Source organism: Moschus berezovskii, chromosome X, assembly GCF_049115385.1.
Source record: "Moschus berezovskii isolate FMDL1 chromosome X, NW_MosBer_1.0, whole genome shotgun sequence".
In the NCBI taxonomy this organism is placed as follows: Eukaryota; Metazoa; Chordata; class Mammalia; order Artiodactyla; family Moschidae; genus Moschus; species Moschus berezovskii.
The window spans coordinates 15,411,006-15,435,780 of record NC_142488.1 but is presented as its reverse complement, the minus strand read 5'-3'; the positions used below and the strand labels follow the sequence as shown (position 1 = coordinate 15,435,780).

Below are 24,775 nucleotides of genomic sequence, written 5' to 3'. Positions count from 1 at the left end.
GGCGTTCTCTGATTCATGGGGTCGCAAAGAGTCAGACATGACTGTGTGACTGAACTGAACTGAACTGAGCAATGAAGTCAAAGAAATAGAGCTACGGCTATCTTGTCTGAAGTATAAAAATGTGACTTTCAAAATAAATTCAAATTTGGTGGCAGGAAAAGAAAACGGTGGTTTGCAGTGTCAGGGAATGGTCCAATTCTTCCAAAGCACATGGGTGCAGCCTAGGTTGACTTCTAAGGTATAACCTAGAGGTTATATAAATGAGAACATAATGGCTTTCGGACTGTAATACTAACAAGAAAATTTGTACCCAGAACTTCTCTACTGTATTTTAGAACATTTCACATATACCATATTACAATAAATCTTAAATGGTAAAGCTGGGGGTCTTATTGTCCCCAGTGAAGATAAGTAAATCACCCAAGGTCAGTAAACTAATTAGTTGAAAGTTTCCGCTATTATACATGGGCATTTACTTGGATATCATTTCAGGATTCATTTTTATGTGCCTTACTGCTTCTGAATTTAGTTTATAATTTTTGTCTGTTTTGTTTGTTCAATCATAAGAGTGTTTAACAGAAGTGTTTTTAATTTTTTAAACTGTCAAAGTTTAAAGATCTTCCATAAGAAGAATTATGGTGAAGGTACAGAAATAGTTCTGCTTTAAGGCGTCTCAGGGGAAAAATGGCTGGAGGGCGAGGCACAGTGCTTCTGCACACTGGCCCGGTGAGCTGAGGTACTCTGGTTTGAAGTGCTAGGGACAAGGCCCCTGTACCCTACAAGCAAATGTAACTAGACTAAGCACAAAGGAAAAGAAAGAAAGGAGGGGAACACTTCCCAAGAGTGACCACGATGGCACAGTAGAGAGACCTGGGCTCACCTCCTCTCATAAGCACACCAGAACTGCTGTCCATAAGCTGCTCCAGGTCTTCCCTCAAAAATCAACCCCCACCTTTAGCCAGAGTCCTCGCTCAAAACCTGACATGCCCCTGCCACTTCCTTTAGCAGAAGTTAACATAAATCTTTAAGTTAAACAATCTAGAGATAAGAAAGGAAGCTACAAGCAAAACAAAAACCAGATGAAACCAGGTGGACCAAGATGGCAAGGAATCTGACCTCCAACAGACTCTGAGTCTCATTATACACTAATTTGATTACACTGGGCTTCCCTGGTGGCTCAGAGGGTACAGAGTTTGCCTGTAGTGCGGGAGACCCAGGTTCGATCCCCTGGAGAAGGAAATGGCAACCCACTCCAGTGTTCTTGCCTGGAGAATCCCATGGACAGAGGAGCCTGGCAGGTTACAGTCCATGGGGTCAAAAGGATCAAAGGATCAAAAAAGGATAAAAAGGAGGTGACACCCAACTGCCTTGAAAAAGCTCTGTCCCTTCCCCAGTAAAATCATGCACATGCCTTCCCATTATTAATCTCACTCCTCCTCCCCTTGTCTTTACTCTTTAAAATCAAGTCCCTCTCACCAGGTGGGCAAGAAGTTGATCTGTGAACTTAGTTCCCCTCCTCCAGTCTCTGGCCACTGAATAAAGTTCTGTGCCGACCTCGGCATTGGTTTTTCACCTATTTGAATCCAAACAGAAAAAAGACCCGTCCCCTGCTGAGGCAGAGAGCCTTGGCTGTGCCAGGCCTCGAGCAGGGTCCAGACGACTCAATTCGATAACAAAATCACAAGTCTCTGGAGAACAACCGTTGAGGAGAAAGACTGGAAACTACCGGAAAAGATCTTCTACAACTAAAGATATAATTAGCCTCCAATTAAAATAAACACATTTAAAAAATAAATAAATAAATACATAAAACTGAGATAATGTGAAAAGAAAAAAAAGAAGGAAGGCAGACTTGATATAATCAAATCCCATTACCACCAGCCCCCACGAGTGACCCACAAACTGGAGAATAACTGTCCTGCAGAGGTTCTCCCACAGGAGTATTCTGAGCCCCACATCAGGTTCCCCAGCCTCGAGGTCCTGCATCAGGAAGATGAGCCCTGAAAGAAGCTGATTTTGAGGGTCAGCAGTGCTTAACAGCAGAAGCCCCACAGGACTGGGAGAAACAGAGACTTCACTTTTAAAGGGTCACACACAATCTCCCATGCTCTGGGACCCAGGGCAAAAGCAGTAATTTGATAGAAGCCTAGGCCAGACCTACTTGCCTTCTTCCAGATCTTAAAGAGTCTATCAAAGAGAGGTCTCCAAAACCCAGTGAGGCATGGAGTGGCAGGAACCTTCATTAGAAAGAACTTTACCAGTGTTCTTTGGTCTGACATGCTGAGCAGCTAGAAGCAGACAAACCTTTACTCCAGGCAGTCTCTTCCCAGCAAATGTCAATCCCCAGCCTTCAAAACAAAGGTCAAATCTGGGGCTCCTGACACAATTCCCTCCTCCCTTAACTGTGAGCCCACAGGTGAGACTTCCCTGGGATAACATCCAAACCTGAACAGAGCAGGTCATCTAAAATGGTTCGCGGTAATAAAATGCACCCAAAGGAGAGAGAGAAAGAGAAAAAGAGAGAGGCACAGAGTGTGCGTATGTGTGTGTCTGTGGGCTCAATTGTGCCTGACTCTGCAACCTCATGGACTGCAGCCCTCTAGGCTCCTCTGTCCATGGGATTTTGCAGGCAAGAACTCTGGAGTGGGTTGCCATTTTCTTCTCCAGGGGAATCTTACCGACCCAGGGATCACACTGAATTCAGAAATTAGCGGGTTGCTATTTCCTACTCCAAAAGAACCATATGGAAACATCTAAAGTTCCAAAACAGACATTATTCTAGGTATGCGTGGCAAACTTCAGGGAAGACTTCACTAGTTACTGAAATAAGGCAGACCAGTTGGTTCACCTTTGGGAGCACAGGCTTCCTCAAGAGACAGATCGGCAATTCTCGTCCAGAAACTTTAAGGTGTTCCAACTTCAGGATTGTTCTCATAATTCCCCAGTGTGGGGACCAAAGTGTAACTACTTTTCAGAGTCAAACAGATTTATTGACAAGTCAGTCAATCCAGAAGAGAGAAAAAATCAGGGATTGACATGGTCAGGGGAGGATGCCTTCCAGTCTACTTCAAAACCAGTATCTAAAGGATTTTATGAAACAGAAAGTTTTCTATAAAATATTATTGGGGGGGGGGTTGTTACATTCTTGGTATAATAGAAAAATAAATGCTTTCCCAGCTATGATCTGCCTGGGGAAATAGTGAATGGAAAATGAGAGGGAATTTTATTTTTATTTTTTTGCACTGAGTCTTCGTTGCTATGCGAGGGCTTTCTCTAGCTGCAGCAAGCAGGGCCTACTGTGCAGTTGCAGCGCATGGGTTGCTCATCGCAGTAGCTTCTCTTGTTGCAGAGCACAGGTTCTAGGCTCATGGGCTCAGCAGCTCTGTGGCATGTGGGATCTTCATAGACCAGAGATCAAACCCGTGTCCCATGCAGATTCTTATCCACTGTACCACCAGGGAAGTCCAAGAGGGAATGTTGATATTTATTAGCCATTTGGTATCATGGGAAAAGCACTGAATTCAGAAATTAGAAGAGCTGCATTATCACAAGTTAATTATGAGATAATTCACTTAGCTCAGTGCAGCTCCAACTTTAGTGGGCCCTGGGGGTTCTGATTCACTAGGTCTGGAATGAGTCTGCATCCCAAACAGGCTCCCAGGTGATACTGGTGCTGCTGGTCTGGGGCCACACTTTGAGAAGCAAGGAAGTCTCTGACAAGACTCTCCTTATTTTCAAAAGGAGTCTACTGTGTTAGAGGATTACTCCCGTCTCTTCAAGCGCCATAAAAATTCTCTGAGATTTGATTTTGTTCGACTTGCCCTGCTCAAAGTGTCGGTAATTTTTCTTTCTAATGGAGATGGCTAATGGTAGGGCATAAATTAAATCACCAAGGGAGCAGCTGTCTTAGGGAAAATTTGTTGCTATAGAGGCATTAGCCATTAGCAACAGGTGCCTACTTAAATATTTTACATTCAATTTTATGTTTCAGTCTCCTAAGTGAAATGAAAAAATTCCTCTGGAAGGCTTGAGTTTGAGTTTTAACTCTGCCACTTAGCAACCCTGTGACTTTAACCTTTCTTAGTTTCTTCATGTGTAAAATGGAGAAACCAATTGCAAGTCCTTCGTATATTCACTGATTTATGACAATAAATCCACTGATATCAGTTGGGAAACTCTGACACTGGACATGTTTCTTGTCCCTGCTGTAAGACACACCTTGGTAAAGCAACAGGCACCATTTGTTTTTGGCATTCTCTCACTTCCCTTCTGTGTCCAGTCCTCATATTCTGCCACTTCTTTTCTTATCCTTCTAATGTCCAGTGTCCTTTGTGCTCTTTCGGTCACTTAAAAAAACCCTTTATTAAGTATGACTAACATACCAAAAGCTGTAGATATTTAATATGTACAACTTGATGAGTTTGGAGATATGTATACACCCATGAAAACATCATCATAATCTATGCCCTAAACATATCCATAACCTCAAGAAGTTTTCTCCTGCCTTCATTATTTTTTTTTTGTGATAAGAACACATGAGATGCACCCTCTTAGTATAGTTTTAAGTATACAATACAGTATTGTTAGCTATGGGCACAGTGCTGTACAGTAGATTCCTAGGATTTATTCACCTTGTGTAAACAAAACTTTGTGCTCTTTCATTAACATCTCCCTTTTCCTCCTTCCCCTCAGCGCCTGTCAATGACCATCCTGCTTTCTGCTTCTATGAGTGTGACTAGATTCCTCACAGGAGTGGTATCATGTAGCATTTTTCCTTCTATGTCTAGCTAATTTCACTTAGCATGATGTCCTCCAAGTTGATTCATGTTGCAGCAAATGGCAAGATTTCCGTCTCTTTTAAAGCTGAATAATATTCTATTGTAGGTATATAGCATATTTTTTAACCCCTTCATCCAACAATGGACATTAAGGTTATTTCCACATCTTGGCAACCGTGAAAAATGCTACAATGAACATGGGAGTGCAGATATCTCTTTGGGATAGTGACTTTATTTCCTTTAGATATATACCAGAAGTGGGACTGCTGGATCATATCATAGCTCTATTTTAAAATTTCAGAGGAAACTCCATGGTGTTTTTCATAATGACTGTACCAATTTACACTTCCAACAACAGTATACAAGGGTTCCCTTTTCTCCACATCCTCACCACACTTGTTATATGTAATAATATAACATATTTTGATAACAGCCATTCTAAATCTCTGGGAGGTGATATCTCATTGTCGTTTTGATTTGCATTTCCCTGGTGATTAGTGATATTGAGCACTTTTTCATATCTATGTCTTCTTTAGAGAAATGTATATTCAGTTTTCTTGCTCATTTTAAAATGAACTTTTTATTTAAAACTTTTTTTGCCATTGTGTTGCAGGCATTCTTAATATATTTTGAAAACTAACCATTCATCAGATATATGGCTTGAACAAGTTTTTCTCATTCTGTAGGCTGCCTTTTCATTTTGGTGTTGGTTCCCTTGCTGTACAGAAGTTTTTAATTTGATGTGATCTTATTTATTTTTGCTTTTGTTGCCTGTGCTAGTAGGTATTTGTGATATTGTGATGTGGGCCTTCCCAGGTGGCGCAGTGGTAAAGAATCTGCCTGTCAATGCAGGAGACACAAGAGACATGGGTTTGATCCCTGGGCCGGGAAGATGCCCTGGAATAGGAAATGGCAACCCACTCCAGTATTCTTGCCTGGAAAATCCCATGGACAGAGGAGCCTGGCGGGCTACAATCTATGGGGTAGCAAAGAGTCAGACACAACTGAGCAACTGAGTGATATTGTGATTTAGAAGAAATATAGATTCATGCAGATGGCCAAAATATATTTCCCATATATATCTGGTCTTCATCCACAGCTCAAAGTTTCCAAAACCCTTGGAATTTCCTAAGTGATGAGAGCAACAAAGGTCTTTTGTTATGTTAGTGAGGTGGGGACTAGTTCCCAGTGGAGTCAACCCTGTGATTAGAGGGTTGGAACTTTCAGTCCCATCCCCTTGACTCTAGGATTCCCAGGTGGTTCAGATAAAGAATCTGTCCACAATGCTGGAGACCCAGGTTTGATCCCTAGGTCAGGAAGATCCCCTGGAGAAGGGAACGGCAACCCACTGCAGAATTCCTGCCTCTCAAATGCCATGGACAGAGGAGCCTGGTGGACTACAGTCCATGGGGTCACAGAATCCGACACGACTGAGAAACTAATACTTTCACTTCCCTTGACCCTGGGGGAGGGGAGAAGGATTGGAGGTTGAATCAATCCACAATGGCTAATGATTTAATCAATTGTGACAATGTAATGAAACTTCCATTAAAACCCAAAAAAGGATGGGGCTCTGAGAGGGTCTATTTTGGTGAACACGTGGAACTGTTGGAAGAGTAGCACCTGGAGAGGAAATTCCACTCATTCCTACATATTTTGTGTGTCCTATGTCAAGGTCACAGGTGTGGAGCCCTGTACCAGGGTCACAGAACAAAAATCTCTGAGACTGACCAAGCCCCTCAGCAACTGTTACTATGAGCCTCCAGATCTAAACTGGCCAGTTTCCTGACCCCACATTAGGTAAAATTCTGAGAGAATGTGGTTCACTGGAGAAGGGAATGGCAAACCACTTCAGCATTCTTGCCTTGAGAACACTATGGACAGGATGAAAAGGCAAAAAGATGACACTGAAGGATGAACCCCCAGGTCAGTAGGTGTCCAATATGCTACTGGAGAAAAGTGGAGAAACAGCTCTAGAAAGAATGAAGAGGCTGAGCCAAAGCGAAAACAATGCCCAGTTGAGGATATGACTGGTGATGGAAGTAAAGTCCGATGTTGTAAACAACAATATCGCATAGGAGCCTGGCCCATGAATCAAGGTAAATTGGAAGTGGCAAAACAGGAGATGGCAAGGGTGAACATCGACATCTTAGGAATCAGTGAACTAAAATGGATGGGAATGGGCGAATTTAATTCAGATGACCATTATATCTACTACTGTGGGCAACAATCCCTTAGAAGAAATGGAGTAGCCCTCATAGTCAACAAGAGTCCGAAATATAGTACTTGGGTGCAATCCAGAGGGAGGATAAAGGGAGGAGGGAGGTGGGAGGGGGGTTCAGGAAGGGGAACTCATGTACACCCGGGGCAGATTCATGTCAATGTATGGCAAAACCAACCAACATAATATTGTAAAATAATCAGCCTCCAATTAAAAAAAAAAAACAAAAAAAAAACAGAATGATCTCAGTTCGATTCCAAGGTAAACCATTCCACATCACATTAATCCAAGTCTATGCTCCAACCACTAATGCCCAGATGAGGTTGAATGGCTCTATGAAGGCCTACAAGACCTTCTAAAATTAATACCAAAAAAAGATGTCCTTTTCATCACAGGACCCAGATAACCATGATGCTGTGACCACCTAGATCATCCTGGAGTGTGAAGTCAAGTGGGCCTTAAGAAGCATCACTACAAAGCTAGTGGAGGTGATGGAATTCTAGCTGAGTTATTTCAAATCCTAAAAGATGATGCTGTTAAAGTGCTGTACTAAGTATGTCAGCAAATCTGGAAAACAGCAGTGGCCACAGGACTAGAAAAAGTCAGTGTTCATTCCAATCCCAAAGAAGGGCAATGCCAAAGAATGTTCAAACTACCACCCAATTGCACTTATTTCAAATGCTAGCAAGGTAATGCTCAAAATCCTGCAAACTAAGCTTCAATACTACAGGAATAGAGAAATTCCAGATGTATAAGCAACAAAGATCCGTCTAGTCAAGGCTATGGTTTTTCCCGTGGTCATGTATGGATGTGAGAGCTGGACTGTGAAGAAAGCTGATCGCTGAAGAATTGATGCTTTTGAACTGTAGTGTTGGAGAAGACTCTTGAGTCCCTTGGACTGCAAGGAGATCCAACCAGTCCATTCTAAAGGAGATCAATCCTGGGTGTTCATTGGAAGGACTGATGCTAAAGCTGAAACTGCTATACTTTGGCCACCTCATGCGACGAGTTGACTCACTGGAAAAGACTCTGATGCTAGGAAAGGTTGGGGGCAGGAGGAGAAGGGGACGACCGAGAATGAGATGGCTGGATGGCATCACCGACTCTGTGGACATGAGTTTGAGTGAACTCCGGGAGTTGGTGATGGACAGGGAGGCCTGGAGTGCTGTGATTCATGGGGTCCCGGAGAGTCGGACACGACTGAGCAACTGAACTGAACTGAACTGAAGCTGGATTTAGAAAAAGCAGAGAAACCAGAGATCAAATTGCCAACATCCACTGGATCATAGAAAAAGCACAGAAATTCCAGAAAAAAACATCTACTTCTGCTTCATTGATTATGCTAAAGCCTTTGACTGTGTGGATCACAGCAAGCTGTGGAAAATTCTTAGAGATGGGAATACCAAACCACCTTAGGTCTCCTGAGAAAGCTGTATGCAGGTCAAAAAGCAACAGTTAGAACCAGAAATGGAACAATGGACTGGCTCAAAATTGGGAAAGGAGTACATCAAGGCTGTATATTGTCACCCTACTTAGTTAACTTACATGCAGAATACATCATTCAAAATGCCAGGCTGGATGAAGCTCAAGCTGGAATCAAGATTGCTGGGAGAAATATCAACAACCTCAGATATGCAGATGACACCACCCTTATGGCAGAAAGCAAAGAGGAACTAAAAAGCCTCTTGATGAAAGTGAAAGAGGAAAGTGAAAAAGCTGGCTTAAAACTCAACATTCAAAACACAAAGATCATGGCATCTGGTCCCATCACTTCATGGCAAATAGATTGTGGAAAAAATGGAAACAGTGACAGACTTTATTTTCTTGGGCTCCAAAATCACTGCAGACGGTGACTGCAGCCATGAAATTAAAAGACGCTCAAAAAACAAAACAAAACAAAAACATCTGCTCCTTGGAAGAAAAGCTATGACAAACCTACACAGTGTACATGAGTTCCCCCTCCTGAACCCCCCTCCCACCTTCCTCCTCCCTTTATCCTCCCTCTGGGTCATCCCCGCACGCCAGCCCCGAGCATCCTGTAACATGCATCGACCCTGAACTGGTGATTCGTTTCACATATGACAACATACATGTTTCAATGAATTCATGTCAATGTATGGCAAAACCAACCAATATAATATTGTAAAATAATTTGCCTCCAATAAAAAATAAATTAATAAAAAAAAAACCTACACAGTGTATTAAAAAGCAGAGACATCACTTTCCCGACAAAGATCCATATAGTTAAAGGTATGGTTTTTCCAGGAGTCATGTACGGATGTGAGAGTTGGACTATAAAGAAGGCTGAGTACCAAAGAATTGATGCTTTTGAACTGTGGTGCTAGAGAAGACTCTTGAGAGTCTCTTGGACAGCAAGGAGATCAAAGAAGTAAATTCTAAAGAAAATCAGTACTAAATATTCATTGGAAGGACTGATGCTGAAGCTCCAATACTTTGGCCACCTGATTCGAAGAGTCAACTCACTGGAAAAGATCCTGATGCTGGGAAAGATTGAGGGCAGGAGGAGAAGGGGACAGCAGAGGATGAGATGGTTGGGTGGCATCACCGACTCAAGAGACATGAGTTTGTGCAAACTCTGGGAGATGGTGATGGACAGAGAAGCCTGGCATGCTGCAGTTCATGGGGTTGCAATCAGTTGGACACAACTAAGCAAATGAACACCACCACCACCACCCACCTACAGCATCCTAACCAATCACCTAATGCCACCATTTCTGTAGGAATTTTCTCTGTCATGAGGCTATAAAAATTATCTACTAGCCTGAGAAAGGGTTCAGCTCTCCCTCGAGCCAGCCCGCTGTTCTAACAGCATCTCCCACTCCAATAAACTTTATTTTCCCCTCGTTCTGTCTCATTTCTGGAAATTCTTTACAACCTGTGCACAGACCATGACAGCTTGCCCTATATATCTCTTCCACCTCACTGTTCTTGAGTTATATCCTTTTGTAATAAAATGTTGATCTATTAGGTAAAATGTTCCTCTGAGTGCTATGAGTCACTTAAGCAAATTAGTTGAATCAGAGGTGGGATCATGGGAACCTGTGATTTATGGCCAGTTGGTCAGAAGTGCAACCTGGACTTGCTATTGGCATCCTGAGATGGAGGGGTTCACCGAAACATCCAATCTATAGCCAGTTGATGAGAAGCACAGAAGTCAGTGATTGCAGAAACAAAAAGCAGGCAAGAAAGGAAAGTAATGATACTGTGAGGGGAACCAGTGACTGAAACAACACACCCTGGCCAGGCACGACAGTAAGCACTTGCATGAGTATCTTACGACAGGAGGTCCTGGGAAGGAACGCACAACTAGCTAGCTACCACCAACCAGAAGACTTCGGGAAAGGTCAAGTGGAGTGAGGAGATGCCAGTGCATGTGTCTTGCCAACCTTGTAGAATCCTTCTTACTGGAATCCATCTTGGCTGAACAATGTGTGTACCACCAAGAAGGACCCCGAGTTCAGAGTGATTGACCGGAAACAACCTGAAGACTCACTCCATCACCATAAAACCCAAGACAGGGAGCCACGTGGCAGAGCAATTCCCTTGGGTTCCCTGACCCTGCTGCTCTCTGCCCGGGTGCCCCTTCCCAACAAAGTCTCTTGCTTTGTCAGCACGTGTGTCTCCTCAGACAATTCATCTCTGAGTGTTAGAAAAGAGCCCACTCTCGGACTCTGGAAGGGGTCCCCCTTTCCTGCAACCATAGCTTAAACAAACGTTCAGCAGTAAAACAGAGTGCTAGTTCTTCCTCAAAGAATGTACATATACCATTGAGTTGTGTTGCAGAAATTAAGACCTGCCTCCCCAGGCGGCAGATTGTGACCACAAGCTAACCACAAGCATGCAGATCACAAACTAGTGAGAACCAGAAGGTTGTTAGCTTCACCACCAACCAATAAGAACAAAGTCTACAAGCTGCAACCGGCACCTCAAACATGTTGCCTTAAAAGGCCCTTTCCTAGAAAGGCAAGGTAGGAGTAGGGGATTAAGGGGTGTAAACTACTCTATAAAATATATAAGCTACTAGGATATACTGTGCAACACAGGGAATACAGCCAGTATTTTATAACTATAAATGGAGTCAAATTCTTAAAAATTATGAACCACTATGTCATACACCTGAAACTTTTATAATATTGTAAATCAACCATATCAAATAAATAAATACAAACCTTTCCCTGGAAGCCATTGGAGTGTCTGGGTGTTTTGAGCACTGGCTGCCTGTTCTTCACCACAATCTGGTGTCATTACATTGGCTTTGCTGTGTGGTGGACGAGTGGAATCCATCTGTTCAGCCAAGTTCAGTTCAGTAATACCACCTAGATGAAGATGGATAAAATTGAAACATTCAGCAGGTTCCTTTTAGTTGCTGAAGTGCTTTTCTTACAATCAGCCATAATTCAAAATGGAACAATTACATAAAGTGTTTCCAAGAAAATGGTGCTATATAGGTGATCTTGTCATTACCAGACTTTATCACTCATATAAACATGGAAAATAAGCAGTGAGCAAAGGGGCAAATGTGACTTTACAGAAAAGTGTTTTTTGCTTTCGTAATAGGCCCTCTCCTCCTGACGGAATGTAATGCAAGTAGATCTGATGGAAAAAAATGCAGACCCAGTGCTCCTGTCATTCATACAGTGATGACTCAAAGTAATCATTGACAATCTGATTTTTCAAAAGAAGTGGTGGCCAAAGCACCACTAGCCACAGGCTTTTTCATGTATTAATATTTCATTTTCTAAATTTCAAATCAAAGAAGAACCCAGAGACAGTGATTTTTAAGGTTTCAGGAACAACCACTTTTTTTTTTTAAACCACTCAGTTTTTGATATTTTATTACATTAGTTCTAGGGAACAAATACACCCTTTCTCAGGACTCAGTAAATATGCTGAATTGCTTTGTAAAGACACAAGTCATACATTTTCAGCAAGCAGATTATAATTATAAAGCAATACAAAGAAAAGGCCATGGCATGCTTTATTCTAGCAAGGATTTAAAGGAGGTGCCAAACGGGCACCAGGAGATGGAATGGGCCAGTTAGGGACTGTTGCAGTTTTTGGTTGCGATTTAAGGGTAAGAACAGATTTGCTAAGAAGGGAAAGCAATACAGCGTGTGAGGGTCAATTAAGTTGGAGAGTAACCACTTCAAGGTCACGAGTATCTTAAACTGAAGAACAGACTCCTCTAACTGGGATGATGACCCTTTTCACTAAAATTCCTGAAGTCAAGGTGTCTTAAACATAACTATGAGGAGGAAGGAATCTATATAACCTGGTACAGTAACTCAGTGAACTCTGCATTTGGTAACATTACATCTGTCACAACTGGATTATACTAACACATGGGCAAGGAAATGACTACTAGTAAAAGAATGGAAGGTCTGCAATTAACAAACAAACTTGATGGAAAACATAGGAACAAAATCTTTGGCTATGTGCTTTATAATCCTGTAAATTTTTTTCAATTATGTGACTTTATTATTTTAGTATTAACTTGCAATAATTATAAAACTTACAGAAATTTTTTACTTTCTTCCATAGGAAAGGAAGTAAAAGACTAGGGAGTCAGATATGTATATATATTTTTTCCTTTGGAATTGTATCATCTGAAGGTGGTAGACTGTACCGAACTCAAATAAAAAATTAAATATAATTTCTGCCAAATGTGTACAGGATAGAGATGTGGAATTTGGATGAGTTTCACAAATATATAGACAATCTGTCCTCTAGTCTAAGCAGTTTATAATGACTGTTAGATCGGAAATTCATAAAACAGAATACTAAAATATCAATTCAGTTTTTTCCTTTTGTAAAAAATATGCCTTACTCATTTAATTTTAAAATAGCTTTGTGAAGTAGGGTTATTATTTTTATTTTACAGATGAGAAGCTGAGGCCAAGAGAGGTTAAGGTAGGTAATGGCAGAGGTGGGCTTCATACCAAAGCTGTCTAAGCCTCTATCGTCTAACCCTTTTTAACCACTCTGCAGCACCACCTGCCTAAAAGAGGCAAAATCTAAAGCAATGACAATGATGAAAACAGCAGACAAAGAAGACAGTAACAGACAAGAAATCAATGTCTTCCCAGGTGGCGCAGTGGTGAAGAATCTGCCTGCCGATGCAGAAGACATGGGTTTGATCCCTGGGTTGGGAAGATGCCCTGGAGGAGGAAATGGCAACCCACTCCGGTATTCTTCCCTGGAGAATCCCATGGACAGAGAAGCCTGGCGGACTGCAGTACCTGGAGTTGCTGAGCAGGTGCACACACACACACGCACACACACTGTCCTGAGATGGGCTGGAAATCAAAACAAAAACATCATCTGGTACAGTTCTCTGACTACTGGGTGAGAAGCTTAACTTGAAAGCAAATTTGGAGTATTAATTTCTGCAAGTAAATGGACATGTACAGTGTCAGGCTGAGACTGCTTGTATTTCCCGAGAGCAACCTGAAAATTCATGGAGTTCTTTTCACATAGGGGCATATTTAAGGGGTGAGTAAAGTGTTTCTCAACTGTGGCACTACTGACATTCTGCCCACGTCACTCTGTCGTGGGCGCTGTCCTGGGCAGTGTGCCATGTTCAGCAGCATCCTTAGTCTCCACCCACTGGATGTCAGTAGCACCCTCTAGCTGTGAACCCGAAAATGTCTCTAGACATTAAGTGTTCCCTGAGGGGCCAACTTCACCCTGCTGAGAACCACTAGGCTAATGCGAGAAATAATACAATTGCCTCTGGATTATATGCTTTTGTTACACTTGTGAAAATGGCTTGTAAAAGCCCTCTCTTCTCTGCTTCCTCGGCTTCTGCTAAGACGCTCGGCTTCTCTCTTTTAAGACTTTTCATCTGTTTTTCCCACTCCCAGGCACCCTGCTAGAGGAATGCACAGAAACTCGGGTTCTCTCTTACCTTATTATGCAGAACAATTCACCTCTCTCTGCCTCTCAGGAGTACAGAAAGTGAGAGGTGGGTGAGAGAGAGAGATGTGGGGATATGGAATGTGAGGGTTATCTTTAACTCAAAGTAACTTATCAAAGTTATTTTCTCCAAACAAAAAGCAGTATCTAACATAAAGCAATCTTGCCAATTCTCAAGTAGAAGCCACGGCAAATGTTAGAAGTTTTAACTATGAAATTCTCTGTGAAAGGGAGCTAAATTTGTTGCCCCCAAATATGCCACTTTGGCGTGAGGATTACTTTGAACTAAAGGCAATCAAAACCCAGCAAACTCAGGAACAGTTCTTTACCTCCCCCCCGCCCCACCCCCGCCACCACCACCAAATTACCTGGTAGCTCAGTCGGTAAAGAATCTGCCTGCAGTGCATGAGACCTAGGTTCAATCCCTGGGTCAGAAAGATCCTCTGGAGAAGGAAATGGCAACTCACTCCAGTATTCGTGCCTGGAAAATCCCATGGACAGAGGAGCCTGGTGGGCTACAGTCCATGGGGTCGCAAGAGTCAAACACAACTTAGCAACTAAACCACCACAACTGCCTAAATTTACAATGGAAAGGGGACCTGGGTCTGAGGATACAAAGGGAAGCAAGGCCATTCACATGCAGGCAGAGATGTTTGAAAAACAAATGTTGCTCTGTTAAGCAGACAAGTTTCTTGGTTAAAAGGTTACTTTAGGGCTTATACCTCCCAAAAGCTCAGGATGTTATAGAAGTCTCTACTACTTGACTGCTGTTTGGGTTTCCTAGTTTTATGGAGCTTGCACAGGTACAAAATTTATCTTCCCCCCCTTCTGTTTATCTGATATCAATTTAATGGTTAGATCAACCAAAGAGCCCAGAAGGAAAGGCCACATCCCCCAGCACTCTTTCCCCTCCCCCTACACAAGGGGATTGTGGACAATGACAGGTAAATTTCAAAGCTGAGATCCAATGCTCTGTTTTTGGAGGAGTCATCTATAAACACTGTATATAATCAATTTAAACATTCACCTCTTATTGATAATGTGTACACTGATCAGACATGAAGGGATGCAAACTTTCCAAAGTACAAATAAATGGATTAAAAGTAGTCAAATAAAATACTAGATATACTATTTTATGCTGATGTACAATATATAGTTTATGATCCTATCTTGTTTTCTGCCAATAAGAATTTCTTAAGATTTTACAAGTATGTGGCATTGAAAATGACAAGCATTCTTGAAGAAGGCCTTTTCTTAAAACCATTGTATAGAATTATTGAGAGATGTTGATTATAGCTGCTCTTGTTGTTCAGTTAGAAATTTCTCTATTGGTAGCATTAAGCATTGTAGGAAAAATAACTTGGGTCATACAGTGGTCTAAAAACCAGGAAAACATCCTATTTCTTAAGCTTCCAACTAAATAATACTAGTCATTTCATCTTACATTTTGATGAGTCACACTTGCTCCTTTAAAATGTACAAACTATCCTTTGTATTTTTCATCCTTTAATTCTTTTCATCCTCTGATGTGGAACAACGTAAAAGAAACCGCTTTCTAATTCCAGGCTGGTATACTATGCTGAACTTTGACTATCTTTAATAAAAAGACTTTCCATTCTAATCACACAATCTGTCCCGTTTCTTTTAACAGTGGATTTCAACCATTATAAGAATGCTGTTTCTTTCTTTCTTTTAACTGCCTACCCATTTTAAGGAATTTTTTAGTAGCTGAACTGAATGGTTAGCCATCAGGCAAAATTTTGTTGCTGTGTGCCTATGTAAATATCTATGTGCACGTGTGCCGTTATTTTGAAACCAGTCAGCTTCCTTTTTACTTTGCCAGTTTGAAGTGCAAACAGTAGTAGTGTAATAATCGGGCTTATACCTTCAAAGAAGTCTAATCTGTTCCTTAATCCCCACTCCCAAATTTTTCAGAGATAAAATTAAAAATTCCTGCACATCAAAAGACATCTTAAAGTGTAAAAGATAAAATTGAAATTGGTTAGATAACTGTCACACATATAATGCATAAAGAATTAGTATCTAGTATATATGAGGCACTTTCACAGATCAATTTTAAAGACAAATAACCCAGTGGAAAAATTGGTAAATAATGCAAATGGTATTTTGCAGGAAAAGAAACACATATAGTCAACAAACATATAAAAAAATGTTGAACCTCATTAATAATCAGACACATGAAAATCCAGGCTAGTTTTATTTTAAACTGTATATATCACAAATATATGTGATAAAATGATATAACTACACACACTAATGACAAGAAAAAGATAAACATATTTCAAATTCTGTTTATTTGGAGATGAGGATGAATTATGGAATTGGGAAAGGAAGCACAGTTTGATATATAAGTTATTTGTAATGTTTCAGGTTTTTTACTTGTTGTTGGGTTCACTGTATTCATTATTATTTTTTCAAAAAATAGATGATAGCCAGCTAGAGAGGTAGACAGAAAGCTACATTTGGACTAAAAATGTTGACAAATTATAAGCCAAGAATAATGATTCCAATTCTGTGCAACGGAGGTCCTTAAAAAAGTGACTTAGGGTAAAATGTTTATTAAAGAAATTTCAAAAGCATGAAGTGGTAGAAGGGTTTCAGCTACAGAAATATATATTAGTCAGGATGGGGGGCTATGCTACAATAATAAACCCCAGGGACTTCCCTGGTGGTCCAGTGGTTAAGAAACCGCCTGCCAATGTAGGAGACACAGGTTCGATCCCCGGAAAGCAAGATTGCACAGGTCACAGGGCAACTAAGCCCGTGCCACATCTACTGAGTCTGTGCTCTGGAGCCTGAGAGATGCAACTACCAAGCCCACATGCAGCAATTACTAAAGCCCAGAGCCCACAACAAGAGGCCACCGCAAGAAGAAACCCACACACTGCAACCAGAAAAAGCCCACAGAAAGCAACAGAGACACAGCACAGGCACTAATTAATTAATTAATTAAATTTAAGAAGTGTGAGCTTCACTTTGGAGTGTGGAACTCTGTGGAGTGAGAGTGAAAAATATTGCCTGCCATATCAGTAAACAAGGGATGTTGCGGCCATCAAGCTATCGCATTACAGCAGCTGTGACAGAGAGCCCTGAGGGGACTCGGGACAGAAACAGGATGCCCGCCACAAAATCACAGACACTCCACCCCGACAGTGACCCTGAGGGGACTCAGGACGAGAAGAACACAAGATGCTGGCACCAGATGGCTGACGCACATATCAAGGGGATGATTTCAGTGAGCTCGGACTCTCGCATCTTTTCATACACAGAAGAGTGCCAAGTTCCTTAACTTGAGATCCCTGATTTTCTTTAATTAACAGTAATTTTTTAATGTTCTTCTCAGTCAACAGGAGACACTGAAGGGTTCAGTTGCTCAGTCATGTCCAACTCTTTGCGACCCCATGGACTGCAGCACGCCAGGCCTCCCTGTCCATCACTAACTCCTGGAGTTTACTCAAACTCATGTCCATTGAGTCGGTGATGCCATCCAACCAGCCCATCCTCTGTTGTCCCCTTCTCCTCCTGCCTTCAATCTTTCCCAGCATCAGGGTCTTTTCAAATGAGTCACTTCTTCGCATCAGGTGGCCAAAGTATTGGAGCTTCAGCTTCAGCCCGTCCAGTGAATATTCAAGACGTATTTTCTTTAGGATGGACTGGTTGGATCTCCGTGCAGTCCAAGGGACTCTCAAGAGTCTTCTCCAACACCACAGTTCAAAAGCATCAATTCTTCAGTGCTTAGCTTTCTTTATGGTCCATCTCTCACATCCATACATGACTACTGGACAAACCATAGCTTTGACCAGATAGATCTTTGTTGGCAAAGTAATGTCTCTGCTTTTTAATATGCTGTCTAGGTTAGTCATACCTTTTCTTCCAAGGAGCAAGCATCTTTAAAAGGGTTATACCTATTATCAACTAGTGATATATTCAACAGAAAATCACTATAATAGCTAAGCAGAAAACAAGTTTATTGGTTTTCTGTAACAAAAAGCCAGGAGGTAGGAAACTTTCCTTTGATATGGCAACAAAACCATGTTTCCATGATTTGGGCTCTTTCTACTCCCCTGCTCTGAAACCCAGAGTGTCATTTTCAGTGTCTGACGATGACTGTGGTTACACCTCCAGGGTTCGCATCCACACTCATGTTCTTATCTCCACGGCTCCTGGCTGTTCCACAGTGGCCATAGGCTATCTCTGGACCCCTGAGGCTTACCTGCACCCTCTTTCTCTTGCTGCACCATAGCTTTCACCTTGAAGTAAAAGCCTTCTGTGGCTGTTCTGTGGGGTCTGGTGAGCCCTCTCAGATTTGGGGAGTATTTGCACAATCTGAAGTCCTTCTCATTGCTCAGAAAGCCTCCGTCATCTGGCCACCTGCGGCCTCTCGAACGCCATCTCTTTTTCTCCTTCAACCCCCTTCTCAGTCTGCTCTGGTCCCCTTAGCAGCCTTGCCATCCTGAAACACACCCAGCATGTCTGACTCAGGTCACGGAATTTTCTGTTTCCTCTGTCTAGAACTCTCTCCCTAGATAGTTATGGGGCTTTATTCTATCCTTCTGGAAAATCAAAAGACCTTTCCAGACTACACCTTCTAAAATGTCACCTCATTCTTTTGTTTTTGGTTCCTTCGCTTCTGTCCCCCCTCCCCACCCCCGAATCTCCCCAGACTATTCTATAAGCAGCACAAGAGATTTTGTTTATACAAAGAGCAGTGCCTGGCACATAATAGATGCTCAGCAAATGATTGCGAAAGGATAACCAGATACATCGAGGAGGAGCAGCAGGTTCAGCTGGGGCAGGAGGGGCAAACATCCCTTTTGTTACCTGGGAAAGATTTCAAGAAAAAAGCAGGATGTCAGGAGCTACCAGAGATGGGTGAAAAGGAAATGTGGCAAGAGCCAGGAAGGGGAGGAAATGCTTCAGAACTATGAGGTATTGAACTCCCTCCACCGCCCAGTAGAAAGCTCAGATTAAATATATATATATGTGTGTGTGTGCGCGTATATATATGTGTGTGTGTTGTATTATGTAAACTGAGAAATTGAATCAACTCATAATTGGGGCTTTCTTGGATTTATTCAAACAACTCAGTGTATTTTTAATTAGTCTGAAATGTTGTTAATGATGTATATATGTGAGCGTTCCATTGGTTTTACTTAGATTGAATTACAGACTTGGTCTTTCCTTTAAAATCACCCGTTTTCATGTAGCCTGAAAACTGATTTTATAATGGAAGTCTGTGCTGAAAATGTGAATGGAGAAACTTAAATAAACACAGATTACTATGACTCCTGTTATTCACAAAGGGGCTCTTTCTCATGTTATGCTAGCAGGGAAGTGTGTGTGTTTCCTTAAGCTCATGGTGAGAAAAGAGAGAGAGGAGGAACATATTGAGAATGAGGATGATAAAATACATAAAAGCAGATAAAATTTACAACTTTATAAAAAGGAGGTTTTTTCCTCCACTATAAAAAATCATATACATTTCAACAGGACACAATTCATGCAAGATTGTAAGTTTACTTCCATATTCCCAAAGCTCTTAAGGTGACCTGATAAGGCCAGACAGAGAATCAAAGAAGTTATTAATGCTTTTTCACCAACCTAATAAGAATTTCCATCAAATGTTAGGCATCTCTTGGGATGTTTTGTTCTATTTTGCTTTTGAGAAGAAATATTTTTGTTCATTTACACATATTTGTCTTTAAGTTAATAATATATGCACACGACAGAAAATTCAAAATGTACAACATAACAAAACAGTGCGATGAAAAAGTAGACTTCTTATCACAATTCCCCCACCACCGCGCATACAGTTTTCCTCCCTGGAGAAAATGCATTGCTGAACCTTGCTTTTGTCACTTAATTTATTTGGAGATAATGCTACATCAGAAAATATAATAGTCTTTTTTTTTTTTTTTTTAAGGATTACATAGCGTGATTCCCTGGGTCCACTGGTTAGGATTCTGCACTCTCACCACCACAGTCCAGGCCTGATCATGGGTCAGGGAAGCCTTTTCTGGGCTTCCTTGGTGGCTCAGATGGTAAAGAACCTGCCTGCAATGGGGGAGACACATATTCAACCCCTGGGTCAGGAAGATCTCTTGGAGGTGGAAATGGCAACTCACTCCACTCTTCTTGCCTGGGAAATCCCATGGACAGAGGAGCCTGGCGGGCTACACTCCATGGGGTCACAAAGCCTCATGGGTTATAGTCCACGGGGTCACAGAGTCGGACACAACTGAGCGACTAACACTTTCACTTTCTAGGGTGATTATGCATTTTAATAGGAAAAATTTTTCTTTCCTTATCTCAGAAGAGAGATCAACACTTGGCTTAATGAAGATGGAACCACCAATAGGAGGAATTAAGGTCTCACAGGGAAAGAGTTTTATGTGAATCTCTTGGGAGCCTTCCAAACTCCTTCGAGAAATAAGGTTGCCAGATAAAATACAGGACACTCAGTAAAATATGAATTTCAGATAAACAATGAGTATTTTTTAATACAAGTGTGCCATGCAGTATTTGAGAAATACATAAAAATTTATCTGAAACTCAGTTGGTTATACTTATACTAAGCAATGATCCATTGTTCATCTGAAATGCAGATTTCACTGGGCATCATGCATTTTAATTTGCTAAACCTAGCAACCGTGTCTAGAAAGCACTCATCTATGTATTTGTGAATAGAGCTGATCTTAACTTGAAACTCCACAATGTTGAGCTGGTGTCTGTTCAAGCAGAAAAATACTGTTTATAAATATCAAGTCTATAAAAACAACTTCAAACTTCAGGTTTCAATATTTAATTGTATCTTATAATCCACAAACACAATGCCGTCAAGTGTGCGAGATAATGCTTTGAACTAAGAGAGTTTAGCCTATTGTTTTCAGTATTAAAAAACTATAATATAGTTAAGGTGTATCCCAAATACTATAAAAATACACTTGAACTTTAATATAAATTAAATTTCAGGGGAATTTTACCTATAGTGCTTACATGACATTTTTTTCAAAATGAAACACTGCTGTCGAAAAAATTAAACCAGATTGTAATTAAATCAAGTTAAATGTTCTATTGAAAATTAAACATAGACCTTATAAAATTCGTATTTTGCTTTCTTATGAAGCCTTTTGGGGAACTAAAAATCAGTGTACTGTGATTCAGAATGGACCATATTTAACTGATTTTCCTTGGACACAAACAGTTGCAGAATCTTCTCTAGTGTCACCTGTCCTGGCTTCTTACTTTATTGATGCTTACTAGTTTTCTCCGAAGGCATCATCTACACTAGTCCACTATTCCTTTTCATCAAAAACCAAAAACACCCCAGTTATTTCTCTCCAACTTGGAAACAATGATTGTTGTGCAGCCTGGAAATGCCTTCTAGAATGAATCTGGAGGTTACAGGTGTAAGCTTGCTCTTGGTTTATATGCTGCTATGGGAATTTCTTTCTCTTCATCTTAATAGATACAAGTTTCCAAGGATCTTTGGCAGTTATTGTCTAACCTGGGGAATCACCATAAAGAAAAGCAGCCTTTAAAATTTATCTACTGTTTTAAATGAAAATGGTATGCACCACTCAGCCAGTCCTAGTTCACAAAGGAAGGAGCACACTTGTTCTCTCCATGTCAATCTTCCTTTTAGCATTAAAACTTGAGGACTGAGTTAATGATGTGTATGCTTAGAAGTATTTGAAATGTAGTGATACCTGTAATTTTCTCTGAAATGAAAGTTAAAGTCACTCAGTGGTGTCTGACTTTTTGCGACCCCATGGACTTCTCCACGGAATTCTCCAGGCCAGAATACTGGAGTGGGCAGCCGTTCCCTTCTCCAAGGGATCTTCCCAACCCAGGTATTGAACCCGGGTCTCTTGCATTGCAGGCAGATTGTTTACCAGTTGAGCCAGAAGGGAAGCCCAAGAATACTGGAGTGGGTAGCCTATCCCTTCTCCAGCAGATCTTCCCGACCCAGGAATCGAACCCGGGTCTCCTGCATTGCAGGCGGATTCTTAACCAACTGAGCTATCAGGGAAGCCCCCTCTGAAATGAAATGAACAAGAAAACAGGATAGATTGATGGATGGATATGTATGTACTAAGGCAAACAGTGTTTAGTCATTCAGTCATGTCCTACTCTTTGTGACCCCATGGACTGTAGCCTGACAGGTTCCTCTGTCCATGGGGAGTCTCCAGGCCAGAATACTGGAGTGGGTAGTCATTCCCTTCACCAGAGGATCTTCCCAACCCAGGGGATCTTCTCAACCCAGGGATCGAACCCAGGTCTCCTGCACTGTAGGTGGATTCTTTACCATTTGAGCCACCAGGGAAGACCAAATAGAGCATATATTAATTGTAGAATCTAGTACGGTTCTTCACTGTACTACTCTTTAAACTTTGTGTTTCAAATTTTTCATAATAAAATGTTAAGGAAAAAGTTCGAGGAGACAAGCACACTTGGCTGTGTATTTGCACTATGTGTGCTTAATTGGTCAGTGGTGTCTGACTCTTTGCGAGCCTATGGACCATGGCCCCCAGGCTCCTCTGTCCATGGGATTCTCCAGGCAAGAATACTGGAGTGGGGTGCCATTTCCTTCTCCAGGGGATCTTCCCAACCCAGGATCAAACGTGTGTCTTACATCTCCTGCACTGTAGGTAGATTCTTTACCAACTGTAGGGGAGGAAAAATCATTTCCCTCTACTCTTCTAGATTCTTGGCTGAGATCCCGCTAAAATAAAAGATAGATGAATAGGAGAAAGACAAACAGAAGTTTAATAACACGGATACCTTCTGTATGCATGGAAAGAGACAGGAAAACTGAGTGACTCCCTGAAATGGCCGAAGTCACAACCTTTAATACTCTCTCCAGCTAAAGACAAAAGATTAAGGGGATGTGTGTGTTATGGGAGGTGACCAGGAAAAGCACAGTAAACAGGGAATGTTATGCAGATTTAAGTCCATGCCTTCTCTAGAAACAAAAGTTTCTAGAATCATCCTCTTCCTAGTACAGAGACACCCTTAGAAACAGAGATTTCCCTTATAAATGTCAATGTCTCTTACAAAAAGAGTAACTTCTACTGGGTTTTCAGTGCTTATCCTATGTCTGTTATTTCTTTTTAAAAAAACTAGCCTAAAATAATCATTATGCCAAAGAGGCATATTTTGGCGTGACAAACTCTGCTCCCCTTCGACACAGAGCCCCCTTGGGCCAGCTACTCAAACCTCTCTGTGTCTTGGTTACTTCATCTGTAAAAGTCTACTGCGTAGGGTCACAGAGTCCATGAGATAATCTGTGCAAAATACTCACCAGTTCACGATATTCAGTATTAGCTGCGATGATGATGGGAAGGCTGATCTATGAGATGCATTCAGGCCCAAAAGGAAGGTGAAAATGCATCAGAGAAGGCTTTATAAACAAGGTGACTTGACCTTGCTCTCAAAGGACGTGCTGGAAATAAATTAATGGAGAGAGGTTCACAATAAGCAGTAAATGGGGGAAAAAAGGCAATGAAAATAAAAGAATGAAGGACAGAACACAGAAGCAAGATGTGCACAGGTTAATGGAGGAGACTGGCCTGGCTGGTGTTTTGGAAAGTAGGATTAGACTCTTATTAACTCATTTGAAACCAAAATAGGAAAGTTCGGAGTACATGAAGCGCTACCAGGAGCCGCGCTGGGACGAGTACGGGCCGTGCTACCGTGCTCTGCGCCACTACCGCCTGGGTCGCCGGCTGCTGGAGCAGGCGCACGCGCCCTGGCTCTGGGACGACTGGGGCCAGGCCGGCTCCTCGGACGACTCGGCGTCTTCGGCGTCGTCGGGCACCGGGGCCCTGGCGCCCCAGTGCGCCCCGGCCTCCCCGCCGCCGTCCGCGGAGCCTGAGGCGCATGTCGGGCCGGAGGAGCGGGGCGTGGAGGCCGCGGGGGACGCAGAGACCAGGGACGCCATGGACACGGCGCTGCCAGCACTGCCAGTGAAAGATGTAAAAGAAAAACCTGAACGACCGATCAGGATGAGAGACCCTGAAAAATCAGCCAACAGTACTGACCCTCAGCAACCACCAAGTGCCTTAGCTGCCCGAGGAAGCAGGAGAGCCAAGAGTCCTCAGAGGCCGTCCACTAGAATGAGAGAGCACAGGCCCCCGTTCGCCCTCTATGGGTGGGGAGAGAAACAGACGGACACAGGAGGCCAGAGAACTCACAACGTCTGCGCCTCTGCCCCCCAAGCGTGAGATCCATGAATCAGCATTACGAGCCAAGAGCAGAAGGCAAGTGGAGAAGAGGAGGCTGGTGGCTCAGAGACAGCGGGCTCACTCTGCTGATGTGGAGAAAAATAGGCGGGTCAAGCCTGCTTCCTCAGAGAACCCATGGATGACAGAGTATATGAGATGCTACTCCGCCAGAGCTTGAGGGAAGGAACAGTTGCTTGGACAACCTCTTTTTAAAAGTGTAAATGAAAGAAAACAAAAACGATCAAAAGAAATTGGACACAGGTTTAAGAAGCCAACTGATTATGCAAGATTTTTCTTGGGGAATTTCAAAAAAAAAAATAGGAAAGTTCCAAAAAATAGCAAGGAGAGATAAGAAAGTCTTCCTCAGTGATCAATGTAGAGAAATAGAGGAAAACAATAGAATGGGAAAGACTAGAGATCTCTTCAAGAAAATTAGAGATACCAAGGGAACATTTCATGCAAAGATGGGCACAATAAAGGACAGAAATGGTATGGACCTAACAGAAGCAGAAGATATTAAGACGTGGCAAGAATACACAGAAGAACTATACAAAAAAGATCTTCATGATCCAGAAAATCACAATGGCATGAAC

General features: G+C 42.0%; 1 pseudogene; it reads left to right on the top strand.

Annotated features, from left to right (window-relative positions):
* The first annotated feature begins 16,996 nt into the window (after positions 1-16,996).
* LOC129534968 (centriole, cilia and spindle-associated protein pseudogene) lies at positions 16,997-24,438 on the top strand (annotated as a pseudogene).
* Positions 24,439-24,775: the final 337 nt, after the last annotated feature.